Source organism: Panicum virgatum, chromosome 8N (genome assembly GCF_016808335.1).
Source record: "Panicum virgatum strain AP13 chromosome 8N, P.virgatum_v5, whole genome shotgun sequence".
Lineage (NCBI taxonomy): Eukaryota > Viridiplantae > Streptophyta > Magnoliopsida > Poales > Poaceae > Panicum > Panicum virgatum.
The window spans coordinates 27,580,210-27,601,888 of record NC_053152.1 but is presented as its reverse complement, the minus strand read 5'-3'; the positions used below and the strand labels follow the sequence as shown (position 1 = coordinate 27,601,888).

The window sequence follows — 21,679 nt, the reverse complement described above, 5'->3', positions numbered from 1 at the left end:
AGGTAGGAATCGACGGCTCTGGAACTCGATGGTGCAAGAAACACAAAGATTTAGACAAGTTCGGGTCGCGAGTTGCGTAATACCATATGTTATGTGTGGTGGTTTGTATTGCCTTAGGTGTTGATGTGTTTCGAGGGGGTATCTGCCCGCCCTTATATATCCGGGGGGACAGGTTTAAATGGAAAGTCCTAGCCGAGTACAGTTGGAGTCCTACTACAGCACGATCGGATAGTATCCTTTGTACTGCGGCTAGTTCTACACTTATCCAGGTAGTTACAAGCACTACAACAAATATGACCTTTTGTGACGAATACCTCATGACATCGGGGCTATTCGTCATTACGGTAGTTTGCTTTGTGACAATTTCTATTTGGTAGTATAGTTTAGTGACGAAAATGAGTTGTCCGCCACTAAGATCAACTCGAAATCGTCACAAACAATTACCATTCTAAATTATGACAAACTTTATGGTGTCATGAAAGAAAATCGACGGACGTCACAAATTTATGACTAATTGACAACATTGATTCGTCATAAAATTTGTTCTCAAAGAATTGACAAGTGGATGCACAAGTCATTTTTATTATTTAATTAGTAATAAAATACTAGAACTATTTTTAGAACTAACCTTGTATTGCATTTGTTTGTTCCTAAACCATGGACTAATCCTAATATCAAAACTAACTGTTGTACTTATTTGGTGAAATTAATTAAGGAAAATATTGCTAGTGTGAATATATTTGGAGTTGTTCGAATTTAATTTGAATCTACTTTGTTCATTTGAGTTCGAGTTGGATTTATTTTCTTATGTGAAAATTGTATGGTATTTAAAATAAATTGTGCCCTCAATTTAAATTCAAATGCTCAATAATCCTAACCCACGGGCCCATCAAGACCCTATGCGAGTTTGACCTGAACCCTAACCATAATCTGAACCCGTGTCCAAAACCGGCCCAGACCAAATCCTAGACCTAGCTAAAACCCAAGCCACCCAGTCCAACCCAAACCACCAGGCACCAAACCGTTGGCCTTTTCGGCCTGCAACCCAAGCAGCGTAGCCCGCTGCTGGCCTAACTCGCCGTCCCGCAGCGCGCGGCCCAACATCGGCCCATCACCACGCCTCCAGCCCAAACCGCCACCTGCAGCCTCCTCTATTCTTCCTTCTTCGACCCTACCGCCCCCTGGCCCTTCCCCTGTGCGCCGCCTCCCTTCTCTGCTTTGGCCGCCGCCTGCGCCCCCCCCCCCCCCCCCCCCCCCTTCCTCGCCTGCCAGCGCACCCCCGCGTGCACCGCGGCCCCTGCCAACCACCCGCGGCCGCCACGCCTTGGCCGCCAGCAGCGCCGCCGCCAGTCTCCACCGCCGCCGCCACAGAGTAAGAGGAGGAGCTCGACCCCACGCAGCCCGTGCCAAAGTTGCCGCCGCCACCCAGAAGAAGAGAAGCAGAGGAGGAGCCGAGGAGGAGAGGGAAGGAGAAGAGGAGGAGGATCTCCCTCTGGGGCTCGACATTGCCGCCACGCCGGAGGAGAGGAGGAACGCGAGGAGGAGGGGAACGCCGCCGCCAGGAGCACGACCTCAAAGTCACCGCCACCGCTAGGAGCACGACATCACAGTCGCCTCGCCGTCCTCGCTGCCGCGGGGTGGCCTTCGGTGGCAACGGCTGCAGATCTGGAGAATCCTGTGGGGCTGCTGCGCAGTACCAAGGAGGCTAGGAGCCGGCCTTTGCAGCCTTCAGTACGAGTAATGTGTTGCTTTTCCCCTAACCTGCTAATTCACGTGGAACCGCGACTACTCTTCAACTCGGGAGCCAGGACAAGCGGCGCCTCTTCCCACTGCTAATTATGTGTTCTCTGCTCTGTTCAATTACTACTGCTTTTGTGCTTAATTAATTATGTGAAATTTATTTGTAACTGGAGAAAGTAGGTATATACTGCAAGCTCCAATAGAATAGCTCTGCAAATAAGGATACTGCATGCTGAAGTGGATAATTGGAGTATCTATGTACTAGTTACAATTGTTGCATTTCCATTCAGATTGTCCCATTCTGATAGCACGTCCTGCAGGCAAAGGTTTAGTTGCCCATAGCAAAGATCGCAATATGGCATGTTATCAATGGAGTCTGAGCTATGCCATAATTTTCTTGCTTTCTTAGTTGTATGTATATTCCTTGGTTTGATTTCTGAAGTTTCCCTGATGAAGATTTCAGTTTTTTATCATGGTGTCCATTGCAGCGAGGAGAGATTTCAAGTTTGGAAGCTTGAATGACGTGGCTGTGTACAATTGCAATATGGCTCGATTGTGCCATAAATAATAAATAAATAACTATAGGAAACTATTTTGGTGAGCATAATCTTTTTAATGATATAACAGAATTCGTGTTCCTAAATGCACCCAAATTAAGCATCAGCGGTAGTGAAGTTTTAGATAACAGTATTGGGCTAGCAATTCCAGTTCATCGTTTATTACTTGCCTGTTAGTGAGTGAATGGATGCAAGCAAGTACATTATGTTCCTGTAAGAGCAATAGTTTATCTCTTTGTAGTATTATTAAAACACTACCCGATTCTTATTATTAGGGCAATTGTACAGACTACAAACTGTTGCTAGTTGCTACAAAATTCTTTATCTTATATAAGTTATCAGAATCTTATCAGAAGCTATGGTCAGTTGCTATAAAATAGTTTAACAGAAGATTGCCTTGACTTAACATGTTTATATAAATTAGTTTTGTTCCTTATCCTTTTATTTTGTTTCTTGTATTTTGCAGGTAATGGACTGATCTCATAGCTGTCCTATTTTGCTGCTGCAGACAGATGTTAAGGGCAACCACAATGTTAGGAAAAAGTAGTCCATAGTGAATTAAATAATCTTTACCAGGTGGCTGATACATTGTGAGAGTAGTCAATAGGGAAGAAATAATAAAAGCCAACCATAGGGCTATGGCCTGCCCATATGACAATAAAAAATGTTTCTTCTACTGTACATCTGACACAGTACGTTAAACAAATAAAGAGCCATAGGCTCCAGTTGCTAGCCATTGGGCGTTGGCCTCCTCTTCTTGCCTGCTTGCTACCTGTACAAATACTGAATGAGTTTGTTGCTCAAATCTCAGCACTTGAGATTCAACTCTAGAACACAACCACCTTCCAATGGAACCCAACCCCAGAAACATTTCAAACCTCTTGAATCATGACTCTCCATCTCAGTACTCATCAGAGGGAAGTGGCCAGTTCTCACCTCCTACACCCCAATCTCAGTTTCCCTTTGGGACATCCAATTTTCTACAGAACTTCAATCCTTTTGGTCCTCCAGGAATCCACCCACCATATGGCCATTCTCCTCTCATATTTCAAGGTGTTCACCAGCCAGGGAGTTGGCTTCAAGCTCGCCCACCAATGTATGGATTCACAGATGTACTAGACAAAGACATGGAAATTCGTGATGGATCAACTCACACTCGGCTGAAGGAAGATTTGATAGAGCACATATGACAAAAATTCAGTACACAGCAGCATGAACCAGAGCAAGAGTAGAGTCTCATCCATGTAATTTTACAGTATCGCCTCAGCTAGAATAATGGCTTGTCCAATTAATTTAGGATTGTGTGTTTTTCTTCAATGGCTTTGTAATCTTGGAAAATGTACTTCTTCATTTCATTATACTGAGATAATTCTTAACTTGTTCAAGTAGTAGAGATTGAACGTGGTTCGGAGTTCGTGAGATGCTTCTTCATACCTGCTGAGATGCTGGGAGTCCGTCCGGTCGGCACTTCTGCACCCGGGCGTCCGCGCGCCTGCCTCGCCTTGCGTCCGCGCGCGCAAGGCAAGTGGCCGCGCCTGCGTGCGGCGTCCGCGCGTCTGCCTCGCCGGGCCTCGCGAGTGGCCGCGCCGGCGTTCGGCGTCCGCGAGCGTCGAGGGGTGGCCGCGTCGGGTGTCCGCGAGCCACGCAATTCGCCGCCCCGCCGTTGTCAACGGGCAGGCTGCCGCTCTACTGGTTGCCGTGCCAGTCGTTCGAGGGAGCCGGCCGATCTAATTTTGTAGGCTATAGCAGTGCATAAAAATTGCAGATCCTAGTAGATGCAACACATAAGGAGGTACCCACAGAAGGCCATGGTCGGATTTGGTGCAAGGAGGGAGATCGGGGACGGAGACGATGGAGGCGGCGGCGGCGGATGCGTTGAGAACGCGGAGTTCTCCGTGAGCTCCCGCGAAGGGACAAGGGAGGTTGGACCGATTTTTTTTTATTTCAGCATGGGACCCACCGCTATGGACCGGATGACCGGATACATTGTGGCTTGTAACTTAACTATTGCCACCTGCTGTGGAACCCACCCTATGGACTACTTCTGCCTACCTTGGGCACCGTAAGTTCTATAGTCCTGTGTATGTTGCGTTTCCAGCAATAAGTTGTTAAATATAGGAGCCAGCTTGAATAAGCCTGTGATTTGTTATTGTCTGAATTTAGAAACCAACTTGAACATTCGCGTTGAATTTAAATATTTGTTTGTTCCGAAAAGAACTGTCAGCTCAACGTCCGCTCCCCCTGGGTGGATTGTCCCGCCTTTCCAGACAATCCGACATCCGAATGTCTGCCTCATTATTTCGGAAATTGTATCCTACATATTCTATCTATTACATTCCAATACTAATGTTGAAAACATAGGGTATTGTGCAGCAGGCAGTGAGTGCTCGATGATAACTTCTATAGATATCCTGAAGAAGGTAGGAGAATCAGCAAAAGGTGCAAGCAGTTGGCAGGATTGGAAGTTTTATCAAGGCAGTACCAATGAGAATGAGTAGGCAATTTCTTGGTCTCATGCTACTTTCTAGATTCATGATGAATGGTCCATTGTTTAGTGATTTGGACATATGACTTGGCTATCTTTTTTGGCATTGTATTTTCCTTAAGATTATGTATTGCCTAATATAATTGTGCTACTGTATTTGTGCCACCAGGATTAATAAATGATAAATGTGGCTACATTTATGTTGATCTTATGTGAATCTATCTTCTATTGATTGGGCTCCGGGCTGCGATGTTTGTAATGGGTTGAATGAAGAATGGGCTGTAATATGTGCAAATGGGATGGACTGATATAAAAACGATCAACATGTGTAAAATGTAATGGATCTGCAATTTAGCTCACAATATGGTGCTCTCCAAATGGGTTTTGTTGGGCCATTTATTGTTTTGTGACGAATTAAATCGTCACAAAGGGTCTGCCACGTCATATCCTAGTCATCGTCATGTTAGTAGAATATAATTTTGTGACATTTTTTTGTCCTACCTGGCATTTGCTTAGTCAGGCATGGTATAGATTTCGTGACATTTTTCAGGTTTGGTAGTGACGAAAAGTAAGCGTCACAAATTAGTGACACTGTAAGGATCGTCACAAAATTTGTGACAAAAAAACGCGTTTTCGTCACAGAATACATTTTATGACCCACATTAGGCGACGATCGCATTTTCGTCACCCGAACGTCACAAAATGCAAAACATAACGAAAATAACCACTTGTGTGACATAAATAGAACGTCACCTAATGTCAAATCTCTTGTAGTGAAGAGAGATAAGGTCCATCCATGAGCTATCCCTTAATCTAGAACATTCTACGCCTATAAGCAGTCCTGCTGCCCCGGGTCTGACAAGCCCCCGAGCTCTTCGTAGTCGAGTTCTGCAGGCGTCGAGTACTTGGCCGGGCATCTTCGAGTACTTCAAGTAGTCAGAATATCCTTCTGGTTGCTTCTGGTCTTTCCTTCAGATACGTCGAGTAGTCCTCCAAGTACTTTTGGTTGTCTCGAGGCTGTGAGCTGCTCAAGCCCCGAAATCTTGATAATCTATGGTGCGCGAAGTACTCGCGCTCCATATGGAGCAGCCCCCGAGGCTTAGGTTGAATCGCAGAATCAGGCTGAGGGTCACTTCAGTCTTTTTCCTTCATCATTTTCCAAGAAATTTGAAAAATAAATCTCTAAGACACATATCCCGCAGCCCTTGAGTCTTGAATTTAAATCTATCAGTTTAGATTTAAGAATCAAAGAAAACTCATGGCAGAATAAGTGATGAAAACTTTCCTGAAAAAGAAAGAATCCGTTGATCTTCCTGGTATTCACGAAATTGCCATCAGAGACCATATGAACCCATTCAGTCACTTTTAGGGTTTTAAACCTTTTAACCCCTAGCCGCCATCAAATTCAGATTCACAGTTGCCCACTGCCTGTGCCATCCATAGCCCCTCTCGTAGCCCCCGAGCTTAAACTCGTGACATTGAGATGGCTCCCAAGAAAGACAAATCCAAGGTTGAAAACGAAGCAGTTGCCAATCTTTCAACGGGCTGGCGCAAAAGTAAAATGTCTGAATTAGTGTTGCAAGATCTGGAGAATATGGGGCTCCTCCAAACTCAAGGCGTGATCCAATGGCGTGCAGGGGAAGGAGAAGATTACCCTATGGAAGGTACCCTTGAAACCGTTGTGTTCCGTGATTTCATGGAACGTGGCCTTGCACTTCCCGTGTCGGAATTTTTCTATGACCTTCTGCAATTCTGGGGAATCCAATTGTATCATCTGACTCCCTAATCCATTTTGTATCTTTCTATTTTTACTCATTTCTGCGAAGCATTCATTGGCATTCTTCCCCATTTTCACCTTTTTCAACATTTCTTCATCCTTGTCCCCATTCCAAATGCCACCAAAACTGCCGTCGTCGGCGGATGTGAACTAATACTCCGCCCTGAAACTCGAGACGAGTACTTAGCGTATGATCCAGTGGGTAAAGGAATCGAGTGGAAGAAATTTCGGTTTCATGTCGGGAACTCTGAATCTCCACTTCTAGAAAGAGTTCCTGGTGTCCCCCAAGTCCAAGAAAATTGGTCGAGTAATTGACCTGGTGGCAAGCAAGTTGAGTGCATCCTCAGAGCCATTGCGAATTGGAAAAATAAAGGAATCACCGGTGATCATGTGGTCTTCTCCTTTGTAAGCCGTCGGGTCCAGCCTCTCCAGCTTCAGAAACATCCTGCCTTCAAAAATGAAGGTACAAAGGACCCCACCAGACTATCACCCGAGTGAAAGCGGAAAGAATGCAGAACAGAATATGTCCCGAAGTTCAATCCAACTTTCATTCACACCTCCTATGACACGAATGTACCATTGCTTCACTTCTCCCGAAAGGGAAAAAGGAAATAATTTCCATTTAAGAGTTTCGTGTGTCATTCCCGAAATTTTCTTGCATGAACATACTTGCTCGAACTCGCGCAGATGATGGTAGGGATTTTCACAATCCCTTCTTGAAAAGGAATTTTCCAGAACAAAGGCTATGTAGCCTGAGTCGAGTTCATAGCTAGTAGAAAGAATTGGGTCAGCAGAGGGTGCTGGCTCGTAGAACTCGCTCTTGGGTGAAGAGAGCTGTAAAAGTGATAGCTGCTCCATGGGTAGCGGGGGTTGAGGTAGAATCAAGGAAAAAAGAAAAAAAAAAAGATATGAGGACGACTGAGTCCGTAGATAATGTAGCTACCGTTCCCCGGCAACAGTACCAGAAAGCTTGTTGGTATTTTGCAACGTCACGAATAAAATCCGCAAGCGCACGGATACCGCTGTAGCTTTCACCCAAGAGTATTCTAGGGTATCGTATCCACTGAGGAACGTGAGTACGCTATCTACAGGTTCAGGCTCATCCAAGGGCACATGCGCCAGTGTGGAGAAGATAGAATAGAGGACTTTCTATATCTAGAATCTATGCCTACAAGAAGAGATCACGCCTCCGTTATACTTCGAGCCAAAGGTGTCGACCGACTTATGCAAACCGGTAGTTCCAATATGTGCTCTATCTGATATCCGAACGTGGAGGATTACTAAAAGGCTCGAACAGGGCTATCAACACTTGCCGGCTACCTCTACAAAACGTGGGACTATCAGACAACTGAGTGGTATAGTCCAGCCTAGACACCACGTCTACGCCTTTCCCTACTAACCTTAGCCCTGGCCAAGACTACCCTTTTCTATCCGGGGTCTTAAGCTAAGATCAAATGCTACTCGCTAGCATACACATCAACTAATATAAGGCAGAGATGATAACTTGCGATCTAAACTCTAATTCCAAATAAACAAATAAAAAAAGTCTCGAACACTTACAACCGAATAAGCATCCGTCGAGGTACAAGCGGAGAAGAGTGCCGACAGACCCGGCACTTCCCCCGACTCCTCCTCACTCTCCTCCTCTTCTTCTATACCTCCTAGTTTACATAAGCATCTAGGATGAAGGCCTCAAGCTCCAAGGGAGAAAGGTGAGTTGAGAGGGTGTGATGTGTGTGTGTGTGTCCATTCCTCTACCCCCTCCCCTTGTATTTATAGGAGGGAGCCACGGGCTGAAGCACCTGGAACTGACTTAAGCAACCAGCAGAGAGGCGCCACATGTCGAAACTGAGGTGGTGGGGCTCATGGGCCTAGTCGGCCGACCAGTAGGTCGTTCGGCCTGCCAGGTGGGCCAACCGCCCCCAGCTTCGTCCAGCAGGCTGTCCTAGGCCTCCTTGTCTTAACCCAGTTGGGCTTGGCCTGTCTTGAGTGGTCTGAACTGGGTTCTTGGGCTACACTTGGTCCATTTGAGCCTGAATTGGTGCTCTGATAATTTCTACGATTTATGTCGGGCCAAAGTGTACTTTAAATCTGCGAAATTAGTTCAAAACCACCTGCACACATTCTCAAGCACCATATGTGGAATTTGTTAATAAATAAACCCTATGCTAGCATTTATTCCACTTTGTGGTTCCCTTTTGTGCAGGAGTTGACGGTAAAAATTGGTCGTTAATGACCGTCAACATGTACTCAAGATGTGAACCGGCTTACTTAGGAGCCATCAAACGCTACACCGTAACTGGGTAGTTATAAAGGTGGTTTTCGGGTCTGTCAAGAAGCATGCTGTGAGACATAGTCGGTCAAGATGAGATTTGCCCTTCTCTACAAGAGAGAGATATCTCTGGGCCCCTCGAGTGATTCGGATCAAGAAATGCATGGCCATGCTAGTGTTAAGAGTTAACTAAGGATTCTGAATCACAGGATCGAGAAAGAGTGGTCGGCTTCAAGCTAGACCAAATATTGTGAGGCAAAGGGAACAGCATATATAAGATTGTGACAGATCCATAGATATGATTCGCACATGCATAGGAGTTGACACGTCTTGCTAGAGACTGCTATCAACTATTGGCGAGTACGAGTACTCGGCCATGTCTATTCATGCGTGAGCCCATAGAGTCACACACTTAAGGGCTAAAAGCCTAATGAGGATGAGATCTAAATTAGACTGGGCTTTGATGCACTAATGGGCCTAGAGAGCCCATAGGGTTGGACCCTTGGTGGGGCCCAAGGTAGCCCACCTAGGGGGCGCCCAAGGTGGGGCCCATTAAGGCCCACCAAAGGGGCGCCCACCAAGCCTATATAAGCAAGGGGAGGGGCGCCATACCCCTAACCCTAGCCCCATTTGCTGGCCGCCGCCCTCTCTTTCGTGCATCAAGCCCTAGTTGTTCTCGCGGATCTAGCAATCCGGAGTGCGGCGCTTCTTCCCGTACGTGTGGACTTCGTGGAGGTGTTGCGCTTGCTGCACAAGGATGAGCCATTCGTGAGGTGGTTCCCGCAACTGCATTGCCGGCTTCCATCTGCACTACACCGACGCGCTACAGAAGTTCCACAACCGCGCGTCTAGTGGTAATCCCGTGATCTATAACTGCAGTAATCCTGGTTTATGCGGTAGAAAATTTTTGTTTTTGCTACCCCATATTCCTACACCGGATCCATGGACTAGAAAGAAAGGGGAAAAGTTGTGTAGGTGGCATAGTTCCCCATGAGTGTGAGTTAGTTGCCTTGCAAGGTTAAGAAACTCGATTCGAATCATCCGCATCTCACGGTTTGAGACTGCTTAACAATTTCTGTCACATAGAGTAACAAGTGGAACATGATGATGGTAATACTATTGTTTGATTAATATTTTCACCATGCCTGTCTAGAAATAGGATGCTTACTTAGACTAGTTAATCAACCTAGAATCTGAAAGCTAAAACTTGAATATAAGGACCTATTCTTTGTTGCCTTTCAGCAAAATAAACCCAGAATGTTACAAAGCCTTGCATGTCTAGATAACGAACTATGTATATTCGGTGACGGGTAAGCCTTGGTGAGTATTAGTTGCTCAGCCTTTCTTGTGGCACTGTTTTTGAGGTACTGACTTTGAGGCAATGATTGTGGGTTTGACTTGGCCTTGTACTTTGCCTCCGGATTGGTCAATTGAGTGGGACGGTCCCTCAGCGAGCGCTGATACCCCTCCTGCTGAGTGATGTCGCGTACGGGCTTCATCGTGGCATCCGACTTATCGCTATTTATCGTATTTTCAGTCTTCTGCTGAATAATGAAATTCTGATGAACAGTAGTTGTTTAAAAACTCTGTAGTACTTTACTATTCTGAACTGGTTTATAATAAATTAAATTTCCGCTACGACTCTGTGATGTAAGAAATATTCTATGTTGTACTCTCTGGGCTCGCCTTTATGTGAGTTGTTGTTTGTTTAGATCCCGGTTACCGTGGCTTTAATCAAGAATTTACTCGAGGAACTGCCGTGTAGTGCGGTCTTTGTTCAGAGTTGCCTAGCAACGATGACTACCGCAGTCAGCCAGTTTATTTTGGGTGGTTCCACCACAGCTGATATCAGAGCAAACAGACAGCACTACCAGAGACTGCGACTGCGCTTTTCTAGCAACAAACCTTAAAACTAGACTTCAAAACTATTAAGTTTTTGAAAGGCGTTGGATTCTTAATGAAGTGTATAGAACGTAAAGCCATAGGGGTTTATGGGTAAAATCAGGTGGCTTATATTGTATGACTGACTTCCAGCACATTACTTCCAGTACTTTAAATTCTGTAACGACACGTCATCGCGAAGGTATGATTGCTCAGTCAGCTGAGGGAGTCTGACCTTCCCGTCTGTGATGCGAGCCGAACGCTGGGCTCAAGCAGTGGCCAACTTGAGCTGCTGCCAATATACCAACCATTGGTTGATTATATTGGGAGTAGTGGTTCGAAATTGGATTTCAACTCCCCATCCACGACGGTACTCAGTCAATACGTTGTTTCGATAGCGTATGCTTAACATTGTGCATACGGCTGGAACTGTATGGATGCCAGTTCTATAAGGTAATGGGCGGGGTCAGGGTACATTGCTCATAGATGAGACCCCATCTGACTAGTGAAAATATGCTAAGGTTGCAGTGTGTGGCAGTGCTGGTTAAGTGTTTGAACGTACTAACCACATGCCGAGAAATATGGTAATCGGTAAGCTTAAGTAACTGATTAGCCCGGCGAGTGGACTTTTCTCTCACCCTCTTTGAACTTTTGTTCGGATGAGCGCAACATGCGGGTGCAGAGTAGTCTTACTCTGTAGTCGAGGGGGTGATGGCGTTTCCTAACATCGCTGCTAGATTAACCAACAACGGCACCAGAAAGCTGCCTGGGTATACTGAACCTCACGAAAGAATCTGCAAGCGTACAGATATCGATGTAACTTTCACCTCAGAGTACTCAAAGGGTTATCGAATCCATGGAAATGTGAGTACGATATCTAAGCTTTAGACTCATCCAAGGACACAACACCAGTAGGATCAAGTGGTAGAGAGGACTATTCAGATTCATGGTAAGATCAGACTAAGAATCAGCTGTTTATGTCAGGCGGCAGCTTCGCCTGGTCAGACCAAAAGTTCTAGCATAGGCTGCTATCATGCAACCGAATGTGGAGGATTATGATAGCACTAAACAGGGTTGTCACCACCTGCGGGCTACCTCTACAAACCATGGGAGGCACAACAATCGAATGGTAAAGTCTAGCCTAGGCACTACACCTACACTATCATTTACTATCTCTAGTCCTGGCCAAGAACATCTGTCTCTATCGAGAGTCTTAGACTAGGGCTAACAACTATAATATTAGTAGACACTCAATCCAGTAAACAGCATAAAACTACTAACTAAACTTGAAATAAATTATGAATACTAAAATAATCACGAACAATTACAGACCGATAAGCATCCGTCGAGGTACAAGCAGAGAAGAGTGCCGACAGGCCCGGCACTTCCCCCGGCTTATCCCCACTCTATCCCTATTTCTTCTGACCTCCTAGGCTACCTAAGCACCTGTGGAGAGCTCCCAAGCTCCGAGTGAAGAATGAGAGGAGAGGGGTGTGAGATGTGTGAGTCCTATTCTAGCCCCCCCTCTCATATTTATAGGGAAGAGCAAATGGGTCTTCTCGGCCGAGTTGCAGCATGTGAGGCACTTGGAACCGACCTAGGGAACCTTCCTTGAAGCTTCATGCAAAGGTTGGAGATCAATGGAGCTCACCACTGGTCGGTCGACCAGTGGGCCCCACCTTTGGCCATCGTCTTTGGCCAGAAAGCTTCCAGGTGGGTCCCATTGGCCTTGGCACGTGCCTAAGCCTCTGTAATATTGGTTTCCTTGCTTTGGTGGGCCCTTTGATCCTTGTGACGACATGTGTCGCGCTCCGATTCGTCAAACATTTGTACCTTGGATCATGACCTGCCACTTAGCTTCAATTTTGTCTCAAATTCATACATTTTGAAACCAACATCTATGCAATTCATTAGTTTTTAATCCTGTGTTACCATATTCCATCTTTATGCATGGTTTTGATGCCGGAGTTGACAGTCAAAACGGGTCAAATTAGACATCAACAAGATCCCCCACACTAAGCCCTTTGCTCATCCCGAGTAAAGGTTAAGACTAAGGTAGAAAAGACCCTTCCTTGATAAAGACAACCTGCACAAAAGTTGTTCAATACCTTACCTTCATCTATGAACCTTTGAATTTCTTCCTTACCGTTTTGGACTGTTGATGATTGGAACAACCTAATCCAAGCACCTTCCATATTTTGCTGCAAGTTTGGGATTTTTTTGCAACTTTTGCTCAAATATAAAATTATTCATGGTCTTACCCTTTTATTGGATCTCTCAATGTCACTCAAGTGTGTACCCTCACCAGAACTTGCATTTTCTTCCCTACTTCTAAAATGGCTGAGGTGGAGCTTGGTGGGGAAATTGAAGGCATACGCTTACATCACTTCTATTTGCAAAATCAAAGATTTGATCCAAAGAGAAATAGTGCTTAAGTTTACCAACTGATAGACAAGTCCACAAGGTGGATGACGACTCCTTTTCTTGACTGATTCTCTCTCCATTTTTTTCTTCTTTTCTGGGTTGTGCTTCTTTGGCACACCATCTTTTCTCTCTTTTTTTTGGTCGTGCTTCTTTGGCACACCATTTTTTCTCTTTTGCTCACTGCGGATCATGCTTCTTTGGCATGCCGTCTTTCCTCTCTCTCTTTTCAGATGGAGAGCGATTATCAGTTTAAAATGTTGGAGCATTTATTTTGCGAAATGAGGAAATACTTGTGCACGTACAAGAACTGAATCAGAAAAGTAAACTAAGCATAACATTCAACGGTCTCAAAATTTGATAAAGCTCAAAATGATAGCAAGGTGCATATGGATATGGTTTATTTCATATGGCTCTGGTAGTTATAGGTAAGGGAATAAGGACCATGAATTATTTTTTACTTTTTTAAAATGGGAATGTATCGGGTGAAAACCACAACCTTCGTGAAAACCCATGCAAACCATGGCAAAAACATGTTAAGTGACTCAAATCTGATCGTATCATAAAACTCGACAGTTTAAGCGGTTCGGGGTTCTAAAGATATGGTTCACAAACTCGGGTTTAGTAAAGAATAAAAATCATGCTATTGTTTAACAAGTTGAAGAACCCCTATTAGATATTATCGTGTTTTAAACAATTTTAAATTAGAATTTTAGATCATGTTTAAAGCATGTAGGGAGATAATGAGTGAGAGTGTGCAAACTCGAGATACGAGGCGAGACATGCACGTGACGTCCATAGGCGATCGTATCGTGTAGGTACGGAACGTTACGGGAATCTCCTCCACACTTGATTGTGACATGCTTATCAAATCATAGACAAGACTAAAAGTAAAATCGAAAGGAGGTTTTGCCAGTATTAACACCGGGGAGCCAAGAGTTTATTGGAACTAAATTACTCTCACCATGAAACTTACTCAAGCAAGGCTGAATTGATGTTGCATCAACATGAGAATGTTGTACCACATGAATCCAATGCCTCGAATTACCTTCCTATTTGAATTAGCTCAATGGCTCACCCAATTAGAGTTGACAAAATTCCTGCAAGGGTTAGTCGGCATATATACAACCAATATCCATAAAAGTACTAACTCTAAGTTCATCAATCAAACTTAACTCCATGTCTTATTTAATTGAAGATGACATTTTAACCTAAGCACCATCCTTAATTTAAAAGTCCTATGAATGTGTTTTGCAAGACATATTCAAACCAGAGCATACAAGAACAGATGAAGGATGTATGGAGCATGATTAAGCTTTATTCAAACAGGGACAAGTATGAGCACGAATCTGGTGATTCTCGGGCAACCTCCTAGAAGGGCTTTGTTTAATGTCATAAGCAGGGCATGTTTTTTTTTTGAGCAAGATGCAGGAACTAACACCATATACAAACCAAGATAAGGATCGTCATGGATGGAACTTATTCGGGGTGCTCACATACCTCCCCCACACATGGAGTTTGCATTGCTGGGCAACAAAAATCAAGTGTGCGGAGTTTAAGTTACCTTTCGTTGTCGTTCCTTCACGAAGACGTTCCAAGGTGTTGTAGCCGGTGTAGCTCATGTTCGTAGGTGTTGTCAGACCCGGGGCCATAGGATATCTCATGTGGCACAGCTCAGTGTGAGATATAGGGTAGGAGATACCGTGTATCAAATGTAACTACCTGTGGCGTATCTTGTACCGGTCAGATTAGATAGAAACTATCCGGAAACTACTCGGGATGAACTCCAGACAGTAAACCAACCTAGGGTTTCCATGTAACCCTGCTCCCACGGCCTATATGAGGGCGAGCAGGGACCCCCTCCATTCATCTCTACACATATCGCTACACCAAAGGCAATACAAATCACATAGGACATAGGGTATTACACAACATTTGTGGCCCGAACCTGTCTAACCCCTTGTGTTTCTTGCACCATCGTGTTCCTAATCTCGGCGATCCTCCATGATCATCTCTCTACCTAAGGGTATCCCTAGGTAGACATGATAGTAAAACACCGACAGCTGGCGCCCACCATGGGGTAGGTCTCCGACGATCCTCCAGCGAACTCGCTGGCACCTCCCCACCGCGACAACGCTCTCGAGAAGGGCACAACATTCACCTTCGGGTCATGGACCTACATTGCAGATGGATTGGGCAGTTTCTCCAACCACATCAATGATCACGCCAGCGTGGGACTTGATTCCACCAATAACCCGGCAGCTTCAGCAGCCGGCATAGAAAACCCTCCTGAGGATTCCAAGGAGGAAGAAAATTGTGATATGATCAAAAGATACTGGATCGACCTTGATGTACCATACTCTTCCCAGGATTACAGCCCAGATCCAATCGCACCGGTGGATCAATTCTCATAAAAGATCGCCAAGTGTATCAACTTGGCCCAGGCAACCCTAGAGTGTAGTGGTACTCCTTACGCCATGAGTCCTACTGCGCACCACCAAGCAGAGAACGTCGTAGGCTATCAAGATCGAGTGGAAAATTCCATCCTACAGTGCATCAATATTGCTCAAAACACTCTAGGAGAAAACCGCACCTCAAGCATTGAAAAACCTCGGATAACGAAGCTACACTACCCCCTATCTGATGATCTCCTCAGACAATTCGATCGAGTAGATGATCCCCTGCTAGAATGTATCAATCTAGCAAAGAAAGCTCTAAATGCCAGGGAGCACGAGCCTCCTGAGGCAAAATTTAACAAAGACTTTGACGACTTCATGGTGGACTTGACAACAACGATCCACTCGATTCTGAACCTATTCAGATAAACCCCGAATTCCTCAATCCCAATGATGACCGAGAATTCATATACTACTTGAACAATCTGGTAACCCCAGATGAGTTCAACAATCTAGAAGATTGGTCAGATGATATCGACTTGTCCGTGGAAGGTTTACTCAATCCGGACAAGATTGAGGAACTCTGGCATATCTCAAACCGGACAACCCGGACAGATGTGGGATGAGGGCATACCATATGTATTTACAAAGGCAACTCCATCACAACAAACATTCAACCAATTTTGTTTAAAAAAATATATCAATGCACATGAACTCCTGCCTTCATACCCATCAAGGTATGAAGTTGCAACATTATGGCAAACCAATGATGCTATATGCATATGAATGCATATGAGTTCATGCCTTCATACCCAACAAGGTACGAAGCTGCATCGTTATGCCCAATAAACGTTGTTGTACTTGTACGGTCGCAATCATAGGTTCGCGACATAACTCCAAATGTCATGTAATGCAGTGCAATGCAAGCAACATGATCTTCAAAAGCCAGATATCATATACTCTAAATTTAAATATTATGTACTCCATGATGGAAAGAGAGAATAATCCATGATAATGCAAGAGATGCCAATAGTACTTCTTCAACATTAATAGCACCAACCAAGATTGAATAATAATATGTTGCAAATATCAACCAAACAGTTATTCATACCATCAAATCTGTAGATCTCCTTAGTCTTAACAGAAGTATGATAGGTGTACCCATTATCAACTTAAACATACAAAAGAATAATTCCATAATCCAAGCCCCAAGCATATCCATCATTTAAAAATAAAATATTTCTATGTAGAGCCAGCCAACCCAAGATTCAATCCATATATTTGAACACGAATACCAAAGAATAGTACGAAACTAATTCGAACCTCCATATATTTGAACACAAATACCAAAGAATAGTACAAAACTAATTCGAACCTTACTCGTAATCCAGACTCCAACTTATCCACACATGATAGCACTAGGAGACATAAAGTAGCATAAATGCCATAGAGTTTTTCATAGAACAAGATTAACATACCTCTACTAAAACAAGCCCACTCACTAGTAGACCACTAAGGATTTCACTCAAAGGAAAACATTTCGTATGATAAATTACTAAGTATATGTCATGTGTAAATATACTTTCATCCCTAACCATAAATTCAAAATTCACCACATATAAACCATTTCATTTATCTATCCACCCATGCTGAAGAAAAAGCCATGTTACCTCTAAATTTATATTAGCAATATTATTTTATACTTCACCCAATGATTATAAGTCATATCAAAAAATTTATATTATCACATATAATTATGTGTGCTGCATTTCATAAGTGGAGGCAGCAAAAATAGAAAGTTAAAGATGTAGCAACGCAACAGCTACGTTCTCTTGCCTTTACTGATGATTAGACATTCACCTTGAAGCAACACCACCTGCTAAACCACTCATATATCAGCACATACACTCTCAAAACAAACTCTCATATGGTAAAATAAAGCATTCCTATGCCCCCAAATGCCAATATGAATAAAAATAGAAAACCGCATTCCTTGACAACAACATTGACAAAGAGCAGCAATGCTTCTCTTCTCCGCGTCTATTTTTATACATAAGATTAGGTACCAAATAAATGTAATTGGGAAACTAGAGAGAATAAACTACAACTTTGGTAGCAAGACCATAATTCTATCGGATTTCTAAGGTCATCTAATACACAATCCAAAACAGCACTTCCCAATCTGCCTAACAGCTCAAGCACCAACATTTTTTCTAGAAAAAACATATCTCCTATATTATACCATAAACATATATGAAATTTTGCCAGAAGTAAGAACTTTTATACCTCTACAAAAGTCTACATAGTTGGAAGAGCCAATTCGGCCATTTACTAGATGAAAATCACCAATGAACAGATCTGCTTGATCTGCTAGGCAAACATGAATAGACAGAATAATCCTGCCATAACTCGAGTTATACTCCACCAAAAATTACAATTAAACACATTTTAGAAAGCTTACTAAATTCTCTACAACTTTGTTATTCATTGTGTAAACTTTTTAGGCTTGTATGGTAGTTCAAACTGAATATATCTAAAACTACGCAGAAATTCATTAGAAGCACTGGGTTAGAAAGAATCGACCATTATTCGCAGCGTACAGCAGCTATGAACGTAATTTTTGCATCAAAAGAAAGATACTCGAGTCTACTACTCATAATATAAATTTTCTATGATTTTTATCCTCCTTTACATAGCTCTAACTAGCCCCGAAATCACCTCTCCCCGGTCTGGAAACTCATGACAAACATCGATTCAAGATCTACCACTAACTCTGCACACCATGCCCTTCCCTACCACGAACTACCATGCCCACGCAACCTCAATCAAATGTACAGTAGGGCTCAAGCATCACCTAGGGTTTCCATATGAGAATCCGCAAGGGGAAGTGGGGGAAACACCGATATTGCACATCCCTTGATCCTCTCTTCCTCCTTGATTCGTTTTGCTGCTTCTTTTGAAGTATAGGTGCTGCAATGTAGGGGATTTAGAGGGGGAAGGGAGCAGCGATGGAGGAACAAGGAGGAAGCAGGAAGGGAATGGGAAAGAGGAATTATCGGTCTGGGAGGAGAGGCAACCTGAGGAGGGTAATATATCAAATGGTTGGGCCTGGCTTGCCCATGGCTGACCCAACAAACCTTTTCTTTTCCTTTTTCTTTTCTTCTCTTTTTTTTGGTGTTACACTTAGAATCTTTCTTATTCTTGAAAGAAGCCATAAAATCTAGCATAGGGATCCCTCTGATCCATTGCTCCTCCAGCTTTCAAGCTTTAATGATCCACACGACGCTCACGGGGCAACAACGACAGGACTAATACTCCTTGACAATGTCACGAGTGCCTTATAAGTTATAACTTCGTGATCTCTTGAAGCATATCCACGAAGGATTCATACTCTAGCTTCTCATTGACATCAACGCTAGGGTGGTTACCCAGGTTGCAGATTTTCTTGGTAATGAGGGGATGGCTCTGGGTGGCTTCGTCAAGAGGAACCTTGTGGTAGAACCAAAACAAAGTCCAATCCCTAGAACACTTGTTGTATGCTGTCACGGGGCTGGCTACAAATTCATGGTAAGATAAGGTGTGTCAGCCGTACTGGGGCTCCGCCTCAATGACTTGGCCATTGGGGGAGCTAACATCGATAGTCTTCGGCTGGTAGTGGAAATGGTGAGCGTAAACAGAGCCCTCTGCAGTAGGTTTGAACTGGCAGGTGTTCGCCAACCGAAAGAATAGGCTGAGTCACAAGAAAGAGTTAGGCATCAGCTGATGCATGTAGATGTTGTACAGCCGAATAATGTCCACTAGCATAGGGTCTGTCGGGAATCGAAGCCCTGTGATCAAGGAGTCCTTGAATACGACGATCTCATCCTCCTCTGGGTGTGATGTACTCTCACCCTGCGGAGGAGTCCTACCATCACCGGCGGCTATCAAGCGCCGGCTCTCCATGTTGCGTATCAAAGCTTCGGTCATACCACTAGGTCCGAGAGAGGTAGTTTGCGGGGGCTTCGCGCATTCAGCCTTCGGCACCACCACCTTCGGAGAGGTGAATGCGAAAGTTTTGTTAAGCGAGAGCAAAGGACAGGTCGAGCAAGAAACGCTGGGGCGGAGGTCCGAAGGGGTCACAATGGTTGAAGGGCGTGAAGAAAGCGACGGGAGAGGAAATTTATAATACAGACCTCTCCACGTGGTGGCACCATCCTGAAGGAACGAAGGGCGGCGCTTCGAGCTGCGCAGCGCATGCCGAGGTGCCGAGACCTGGATCTTTGTAACACTCAAGGTGTTTAAGATTCCCTAATGGTCATTAAGTTATTAAGTAAGACATTTGGAGATGAACGAGTCATTATGAGCTAAATGTCATTTGTGGGTCAAAGTTGACCAAGTCAACATTTTAAGCTTCCAATGTTGTAAAGTTCAAACAAAATATGAAATGTTCAGTTTGAGGTGTTTGAAACTTAGTGGGATCAAATTGGGATTGATTACAAGTCATAAGCAATCCCAATGAGCAAATCAAAATCAGCAACCTGAAGTTACTGTTCATGATCTCGAAGCTGAAAACAGTGAGATTTAGCCAATTCGAGCTTGAATTAAGGAGCATTTTTGTATCCGAACCTTGAGCAATCAGTTGTAAAATGGGATGTACCATATTTGTTCAACATATAACAGCAGATCTTGGAGAAAGAAGAGAAGGTTTAGACATTTAAATTTGACTGCAAAGTTTGAATGTGATGTTGTTCACCAGTTTAACTGACAGGTCGAATTTGGTCAACTCTAAAACTCTGGAATAGTTTCAGTTAGCCCTCTTTGCAAGTCTTTTGTAAAGATTTTTGTATGAATGATTTGGCCATAAAACTACAAAATGGAATATATCCGCTTTGAACAAGGTGTGGAAACAATTTTGGTCGAGGTAAAGAAGTTTCATATATTTAAAACTTGAGCTCAAAAGTTGACAGAAACGCTGTCGGGTGGAACTCACAGAATGAAAATTCTGTAAGTCTGAATTGCTGAAAAACAGAGATAAATGGCTGAGTTTGGGAGTGAATAAAATGACATTTGAAGTAGCAACTTTGTATAAAAAGTACCCAAATAGAAACTTGAATGTTCATGATTCACAGTGGTACTATTTATTTTCATGAAAAAGTGCATAAAGGTGTTTAAATTTGAATACAAAAATTGGTAAATGGAATGAAATTGCTGAATTTCTGAAATTCGTCTGAACCAGCCATGTTCAGAGCAAGTTTTGTCTATCTTAGAGGCCGAATTTGAGGAGGTGACTGAAAGGAAAGTTTTAGACAAATATGATTGCTACAACTTTCGTTTTGGTAAATTTTGAAGTTTGGCAATGAAATTTGGAGAAAAAGGGGTCTGAATATAGGTATTTCGTTCAAATTCAGTTTGATTCAGTTTGCTACAGTGCCGGCCATCCTTATCTTCCACTGAGCGCCGACGAGATGATTCGGCGGGCAAATTCAAAGCGTCCACGCATTGAGCATGCAGCAAATACACGTCAAGCAAGCAGGCAGGTGCTGGCACCGGATCACGGTGAAAATTTCGAATATATACTGCTAGAAGGATCAGGCCCGTATCCGGGCACGACCGCACAGGGCCCCCGAATTCGAAGGGCCCCCAAAATATTAGGTATACATCAGATATAGTCATGTAAAGACTTTAATTTAGTTGATTGTTTGACCCAATTTGTGGTAAAACATGGCCCAAATTGCTCCTAAAAGATAAATCGTCGTAAACATATCACTTGTCACTTCTTTTTACATGGGTGCTGCTCGGGGTCACGTGTGTGATCTCGAGTGGACCTGTCACAGCATCCCAACCTCTCCAAGATTCCGTCTTTTGGACTTAAAATCGGCCTAATAAACCAGACCCTTCAATGCTTTGTTGCTAGAACAAACTTTTTTTCGGAAATTTTTTTTGTTGCTCAAACAATAAATATTGTTCTAGCAACAAAAAAAATTGTTTCGGAACAAAAAAACAGTTATTGGGCCTTTTGTGATGATTTAACTGGCAGTCACACGTGTGACTTGTAACATTTGTGCTTTCACACAGCACATCGTGCTTGCCGGCTGCTATCGCTTAGTATTCATGATCCTGTACTAGGCCACTAGGGCCCCGGTCCATTGTTTCGCACAGGGCCCCCGAATT

The 21,679-nt window shown here is 43.7% G+C and overlaps 2 long non-coding RNA genes across 2 annotated transcripts; one reads left to right on the top strand and one right to left on the bottom strand.

Moving 5' to 3' along the window:
• The first annotated feature begins 1,241 nt into the window (after nucleotides 1-1,241).
• Nucleotides 1,242-3,711, top strand: LOC120685669. Its single transcript, XR_005679690.1, has 2 exons — nucleotides 1,242-2,337; nucleotides 2,764-3,711. It is a non-coding gene; the product is annotated as an uncharacterized LOC120685669 (long non-coding RNA).
• On the bottom strand, nucleotides 2,879-3,903 carry LOC120685668. Its single transcript, XR_005679689.1, has 2 exons — nucleotides 3,732-3,903; nucleotides 2,879-3,412 (listed from the first exon to the last, which is right to left on the bottom strand). It is a non-coding gene; the product is annotated as an uncharacterized LOC120685668 (long non-coding RNA).
• Nucleotides 3,904-21,679: the final 17,776 nt, after the last annotated feature.